Source organism: Natator depressus, chromosome 1 (assembly GCF_965152275.1).
Source record: "Natator depressus isolate rNatDep1 chromosome 1, rNatDep2.hap1, whole genome shotgun sequence".
Lineage (NCBI taxonomy): Eukaryota > Metazoa > Chordata > Testudines > Cheloniidae > Natator > Natator depressus.
The window spans coordinates 193,627,542-193,635,503 of NC_134234.1; positions in this window are offsets into that span (position 1 = coordinate 193,627,542).

The following is a 7,962-nucleotide window of genomic DNA, read 5'->3' on the forward strand; positions in this document are numbered from 1 at the left end:
GCGAATGGTAGCAAGAAGGGTTTGTACAGGTATGTTAGCAACAAGAAAAAGGTCAGGGAAAGTGTGGAACCCTTAATGAATGGGGGAGGCTACCTAGTGACAGATGATGTGGAAAAAGCTGAAGTACTCAAAAGCTTTTTTTGCCTTGGTCTTCACAGACAACTTCAGCTCCCACACTGCTGTCCTGGGCAGCACAGTATGGGGGAGGAGGTGAGCAGCCCTCAGTGGTGAAAGAACAGGTTAAGGACTATTTAGAAAAGCTGGACATGCAAAAGTGCTTGGGTCCACGAGGTCTGAGAGGGAATGAGATGGAAGGGCTAATAAAAAGTGAGGGGAGGTGACTGGACCCTGCAACATAATTGGTGAATTTTTGTTGTCTACTGGGACAGTCAGTGAAGCCCAATCCAAAGAGGGTCCAAGGCAAGGCAAGTCTGTAGAGAAAGGAGAGCCCTACCCACAGAAGGCAAAGAGGCACCTGGAGAAATTACTTTAAGCTTTCATGTTTACAGTAGTACAATTTTGTTCAGCTTCCCAAGCAAGAGTATGAATGGAAGAGAGGGTTGGGGGGCACAGAGTGCAATGGAGACCCTGAAAAATATCCGTAAGAGGCTCCTACTCATCTAAATTGGGTGTTAACTCTGAAATGATCATTGTTAGGTTTCAAATTATTCCATTGCTGCTCAAAGCACACAAAATAGAAGCGAGGGGTTATCGCAGATCATGAGATCTGAACAAATCTACGGTGAATGGCATCTTCTCCATGTGGCTTTGGAGAATACCACTACCATCCCCCCCTCCTCAATTCAACCCCTAGGTCTGCAGATCCGGGGGTTAGGTTTGGGCCCATCTCTACCAAACAGCCTCCAGGCCTGCTTACAGTTTACTGTGCAATAGTTTGAGAATCCAATTATAAACAATCACCTATTTGATCTCTGATCTGGACATTCAGAGCTTGGACTAAGTTTGTGGAGGGGGTCCTTATTTAGACAGAACTAGGCTGTCCACCCATACTACTCACACTTGTGGGTCAGGTCCAGCAGTGCAGCTGAAGTCAATGGCAACCAATGTTTACCCCTCTATGTTCAGCCCATCCTGCAGGAGAAGCTCCTATGGGAGTCTCAGAGCAGCGGGTGACAATGCAGCCCATATCAAGCACACTACATTCCCTGCAAGTATTTTCAGGCTGGTGATGTCAGTTAAGCACAAGCAAACCTACTTCAACCGACTCTCAAGGTGCACCTTTTGGCGGTGTGTAAAGTACATCCCCACCCCCAGCATGGGTATAAATGGCAGTATAGACAGTGAGGCGCACCTTAGGAGAGCGGAGCACAGACACACCTGAAGGGTGAAGATATGCGCTCAAGCTCATACCCTACATGGCTCTCTGCTTGCCCAAGCCAGGCCTCCCAGTCTACACAGCTATTTTTAGCAGTCCAGGGTCATGCTGCTGAAGTCTTTCCCCCGAAAAGATTCCGGCAGCTCCCCACTGCTGGAGCCCTTCCCCCACTGCAGGGAGAAGTGCCAGCTGCGGGGAAAGGCTCATCCTTTCCCCACTGCCTCCCCCCTGCCAGAGCCTTTCCCCAGCACTCGCCTCTGCAAGAGCCTCTCACTGACATGTGTAGCTACGCACCACAGAGTGGACAAAGCCTGCGTTCCAGTGCGCCGTGTAGCTACCCATACATCACATGTCCCCCGCCAGTGGTGTGGCGTGCAGACGTAGCCACAGCCCTTGGTACCCTGAGAACAGTCACACGCTATATGAAAACTTCCATATGGAGCATCACAAAAACCTATGGCTGATCCTCTTTGTTAGAGGAATGTGTTTGATTTCCAGCGCGCACTCCATTCTTTTCCTGGAGGGGGTGTTCCTAAGCTGTTTGTTATGGTTAAACATAAAATCTTGGAGTAGATTTTCCTAGTCAGTTAACCATATTCTTAAGGGAAAACATAAGGTAGAATAATTATTAAAGAGCATTCTCAGTAATACTCACATCTTTATTATGTCAGCCCTTTGCCAGAAAAATACGATTGATAGTAAAAGGCACTTACATTTTTTTCCTATGCTGAACCAAGCCATCTGCCTCAGATATACTATCTGCCTCAGCTAGATGAATTCACACATATTTTAAAGCCCCAGAGTAACCATTTGAATGGAAATTGGACACGACTTGTCATTCGCAAAGCTTTCTTAAGTGGAGAGGCTTCACTTGTTCAATTAAATGTGTATATGTGCAATAGACTTTATGAAATTTATCCCAAAACAGTGAGAACTGGAATAATATTTGAGGCAGATGGCACAGCTGCTGTATTTAGAGAGTTATGCATGGAAATATATGAAGGGAGCGAGGGGACTGGGAAGTGGGAAGCAAAAAATATTGTACTATTAAGAATATCATCCATATACATTAGCCACGAGAAAAAGGTTTCAATTCCAACCTCCTCTCCCCTAATCCAGGTATGTTTGACTCACTCGGGTTGATCCAAATAGAATTTGCAATTTTAATCCAAGCAGCCTTGAATGCTGAAATTTGCAGGGGTTTGCTACGGGGATTCATCCCCTTGCTTTAAATGCTAAAGGGATTTTGAACATCTATTTCAGATCCTTGCTGTAACACTCATACGTGCCACTGTTAGTAATAGGGAGTGGGTAAAAACTTCTACTTCTTTGCATTTCACCACACAGGACAAATCGTTATGTTGTGACACAAATGCTGTAGGCATCCTCAAGTTGCCGCGATGTCTCATAAGTGAAGAGTGGCAAACGGGTTCATATAAAGATAAGATCAGACAATCTCACCAAACCCCCCCATTTTGAGAACCTTTTCTGGGGTACTGAAGCATTCAGGTAAGTGGATAGTTGGTTTTTTCTGTCCCGTTAGAACTGGGAGTGCCAAATTCCAAGAGGAAAGGGCATTCAAGGGATTTCCGATCAGGATTGGATACGAGAACACCACACTTTTTTCAAGAAAGCCTTTTCTTGTGCAACATCCAGCCCAACGTTGGAGACTTTGGCTGGCATTTTAAGCCTAAGGATCAGGTCTCACACTCCCAGACAGAAACACAACTTCAAAAAAAAAAAAAGTGTTTAAGACCCTTCCTACCTTGCTGCATACAGTTCCTTAGCATCCTGCCTGGACAATTCCTTGGGCAGCAACTGGTTAGGTTTCAACAGCAGCCAATCTTCTGGGCAGCCAATGGAATAAGAGGTTATTAGACCAGATACAGCCAAATAATCTAGGAGGATACTGAGAATCCTTCAGGAACAATTAAAAAACTTAGGTTTCTCCTCTATTTCCCCTTTCTCTTTTTCTTCATCCATTCATTTTATCCTGCTCAACTTTCTTGCATCCCCTTCATTCATGCAACCCCTCCTGCCCCCCCAAAAAAGAATTCTCAGATGGCCATGACAGTAGACTTCTGCTGGAAACAAATTTGTTTGATCTCAGAACCAAGGAATTTGCTAGGAATTTGTTTTCTATGAAGTCAGGTGAATACATGTCTGTCTCTGAATGTCAGGGGAAATGAAAACAGGCATCTGACTCTGCCATATCCAAATTCAGTTTCTTATTCACCGGAGACTCCACAAAAAATTTTACCTGCCATTACACCTGGCTCCATTTTTTATTACAGCTGTGCAATGGAAAATAGAATTTGGTCCAAAGTTTTTATTCTAGTCATGCTGCTGTACTAAACCTAGGAGTCACATCCTCTTCCCTTTCTTTACAGCTAGATGGAAGGAAGGAGAGATTCCCCCCACCCCTTAATATGGGGGTTACAGTACGGAAAAGGTTAAGAATCGTTGGTGTAGCTTATTCCAGGACACACAATATCACCCTCATTAAAAACAATTTGATCATGTCACCATTCCGCTGGTTCCTGAACTTACACACCAAAAGTACCAAAGTACATTTTCCTAGGATTTTAAGTGTCCAGTCATACCTGCTCATAATTGGATTATACTGTTGATATGAAATAAACTCTTTACTACTGAGCTCAGAACAAAAAATTGAGCGCATAACTTCACAGAACCCAGGTTTCAGAGTAGCAGCCGTGTTAGTCTGTATTCGCAAAAAGAACAGGAGTACTAGTGGCACCTTAGAGACTAACAAATTTATTTGAGCATAAGCTTTCATGAGCTATTGTTTCATGTTCTCTATGTATATAAATCTCCCCACTGTATTTTCCACTGAATGCATCCGATGAAGTGAGCTGTAGCTCACGAAAGCTTATGCTCAAATAAATTTGTTAGTCTCTAAGGTTCCACAAGTCCTCCTGTTCTTTGAACAGAACCCAAAGCTGTTTCCATTGACTCCAATGGAAGTTTTGCAAATTGGCTCCAGTAGGAACAGGTTCCTGTAAACAATTATTTTCTGTTGGATTTATTTGCTAAAGTCCCAATTCAACAAGGCACTTATGCAAGTCCCTAACTTTATGCACATGAATAAAGTGACTGACTTCAAAACAGCTGACTGCAGGGGGACTATTCATGTGCTTAATGCTAGGAATGTGCTCAAGTATCTTGCTGAATCAGGACCTAAACTAAGAGACTCTCTCATTTGCATAAATATTAGAGATCGATCAAAACCGGAAATGTCTATTCACCGTTCAACATAGTGTTTTAGAAATTTTGGACGTTAACTAAAAGTTATAGTTTTCCATGCGTATATTTAACATATGAATGGCAGCTGTAGGCTACTTTTTCCCTAATGCTTTGTGATCTATTATAGGAAGAAGGCATTGCAAGGACAACATTTTGCAGGGGCTTAAAGAAATCCTTGGCTAGGTGAAATGCCATTCATTTCCTAGAGCACTGAAGGGGCACTTGTTTGTAGTTTTAGTAGCATGTTACTTATAACGGTATTTTTCAGACCTTGCTGTTTTCATGCGAGTGCTTCTCTCGCCCCATTCTGCTAGCAATACTGTATAAGATATGCCCCAAGGGACAAGTTTCTAATAATGTTCTACTCTTGCTTCCCAAGCATTTATAACAATTGCAGTAGCAATTTTCAAATAATAAAAAGTAAATTCATTGGACTCAACTTTTTCTTTATTTGCAGGGAACTTTGGCTGTGCTGGAGTTATTGAAAGCTATATCACTGCCATGAAATGCCTTTAGTGCCTAATAATCATCCTCTCATAACTCATAAGCATGCACAGCTGTAAACACCACAAGGCTTGTGAACTCCAGACAAGCTATGAAAAGCAAATATCTTTCCTTACTGCTTTTATGTCCAGGCTTCATTTCATTTGTATCATAAGGGCCAATATCAGCAGGTAACGTCTAATAAATTCTAACATGTAAGTAACTAACCACAATTAGTTATTTTCCACTAAATGTGCCCCCCCTTACATGGAAATGCTCACAACAGAGGGGAAAGAGAATGAATTCATGGGGTTTCTGGGGAATGATTCCCTCTGGTGAGTGGACTTTGAGCCTCACAAAAGGAGCAAGGAGATATAGCCTTGGAAGCCTGGTGTTGCAGCAGATTTGCAAAGCAATTAGAGCATCTGCAATAAGATCTGTCCTCCTAAATCACAACCTCTGTAGGAGCCATGTTGCCATTAGTTCTCCTGCCAGACCTGTGTCCTGCTCCCCACTGTGAGTGGGATAGCAGGTGCACAGAGGGAACAAATACTGGTTTGACCAATGGGACATCCACCCATTGGAGCATCCTATACAGAGCAATTGTCCCTTGACTCTGCCCTGCCGATCCCTCACAGTCCTCCCTCTGCCCACCCTGGCCTGGGACAGGTCCTCCCAAAAACTGCAAGTCCCCAAGCATATGTTCCCCATAAAGGCTTCTGCAAACCCACTGGAAGGGAGGGGGAAAGAGGGTGGAATTTATCCCTCTGCTACCACAGCTCCCTCCCTCCCCATTCCTGGTCCATTCTGCCTGGCACAGGTGGTGTTTGAGGATGGGGCACCGCAGAGGAAATCAAAGAAAGAAGTGTTGGAGCTTGAGCAGATCTGCACCCTGACGATCCCCCACTGCCACAATCCTCATCCAGGGGCTGGCAGCAGGAGACTCCATTATAGAATCACTGGGGCTGCCCTAGCCTGTGCCTTGAGACCCAGACAATGACATAAGAGGCGCAAGCAGCCTGATGCCCTCCATCCCTGCACCAACCCCAGAAGAGGTGCAGGAATGAAAATGGCCTTCTGGGATCTGGGCACTGGCACTTTCACTCCTGCTTACGGGGCTTTGGCCCTCATTTGGGCAGGCTTTCCACTCTGCCACGTGAAGCAGAAAAACCACCCGGCTTGTATTTGGGAATGAGCAGAGCACTTTTGTCCTCTGCCAGCAGCTATCGTCAACACATTCCCTGGTGCCACAGTGAGGGAATACACCTGCCATCTATTGTTTTTCCTGTCAAAAAATCATTTCAAGGAAATCAGGGGTCTGCTCCTTCAAACTGTACTGGATTGAGCCTGTCATCACTGCATCATAGATACTAGAGGAGGGGGCAGGGGGAATCTCACCCACCCCCTTTGCATGAGCTCCTGGGGCAGGGGGCAGAATTGGTCCCAACTGGAGCTCACCCACCTCCTTGCAGCCAGCACAAGTGGAGCAGCTGAGGAAAAGGGTTTGGCCAGGGCATCCCTATGTCCCAGTGATGTCTGGCTGTCAGAGGGCCATTGGGGCTGGAGGCAGCCAGAACAACAGAGCAGCCAAGCTGTTCTGCATTATTCCAAGGGACCTATTCAAAACCCCTTCTCACCCCAGGATCAAGGAAGTGCAAAGGTATCTCAAAGCCACATGTGCACCCTGAACAGAAGCTGAACCCTAACATCTGGCATTATATTTTACTGAGAAATTAGACCACTATTTGTTCCTCCATGTAGTTAAAAGAAAAACAGCTTCTGATAAATTCCATTTTAAAATGTTATTTGAGGATAACCTAGTCCACTAGGACAGAGCACTGGACTGGGATGCAAGATCTGAGTTCTATCCCTGGCTCTTTTATGGGACAGGAAATTATCACTTTGCACCTCAGTTAACCCATCCATAAAATGGAGACAGGGACACTTACCAATCTTTGTAAAATTCTGTATGGTTTACTGATGAAAGAGCACTTACATAGTGCTCAGTGTTCTTACTGTGTACTCCACTTCACTTCGAATGTGCACTACAGCCTGTTAACTTCCATACAGCAGACAACCTAGTGTACTCTCTTCCTGGACCCTATTTTAATCACAGACTGAGTGCGTTTCATTGGATTTGGAACCTCTAATGTTTATTTAAAAAAAATTTTTTAAAGTGCCTAAGATATCTGGTCATACCCTCCTGTACTTTTTTAAAAAGTAACTGTCCCAGATTTACTTTGTGCCTGGTTCACTCCATTACACTCAGCTATACAATAGATACGTCAACAACCCTGCCAAAGTCTATGAGATCACCACATAAAACATAAATCTTACTCCAGCCACGCTAGGCTCTAATTCACAACCCCTTGACTTTAACTACCCAGGGAAATGAAGAGTTCTGGCTCTCCTGGGCAGTATTTGTGTATTCAAATAATTCCCCATTGAAATATTTCTTCCCTTTTCTGGTTATATTTATAGACTTCTCTGATTAAAAGCACCTTTTTTTTCCCCCTTACTCAAAAAATTCATTAGGTCTGTTTGAATTTCATAGTGAGAGATCAAGACATAACTATGTTGCAAGCTTGTAATAAAAGATAAATAAAATACATTTAAAAATGAAATATGAATGAGAGCTGTGTGTGCACAAAACACATGTACTATTGGTATACACAGATCTCTTGTGCTGTTTAACTTCCCTAAGACAAAAGAGACGTTTCCACTCTTTGGAGTTTTACTAAATGAATGGTTATAGGTAGTTTTGAAAAGGGAAACGACCACCTACTAAAGTAATTTCACTTAGACTCTAACTCAGACCTGTTAAGAAGGTTGAAGACCAGTCCGATATACAGCTGTTAGGTTCCTAAGAAAAATATGAA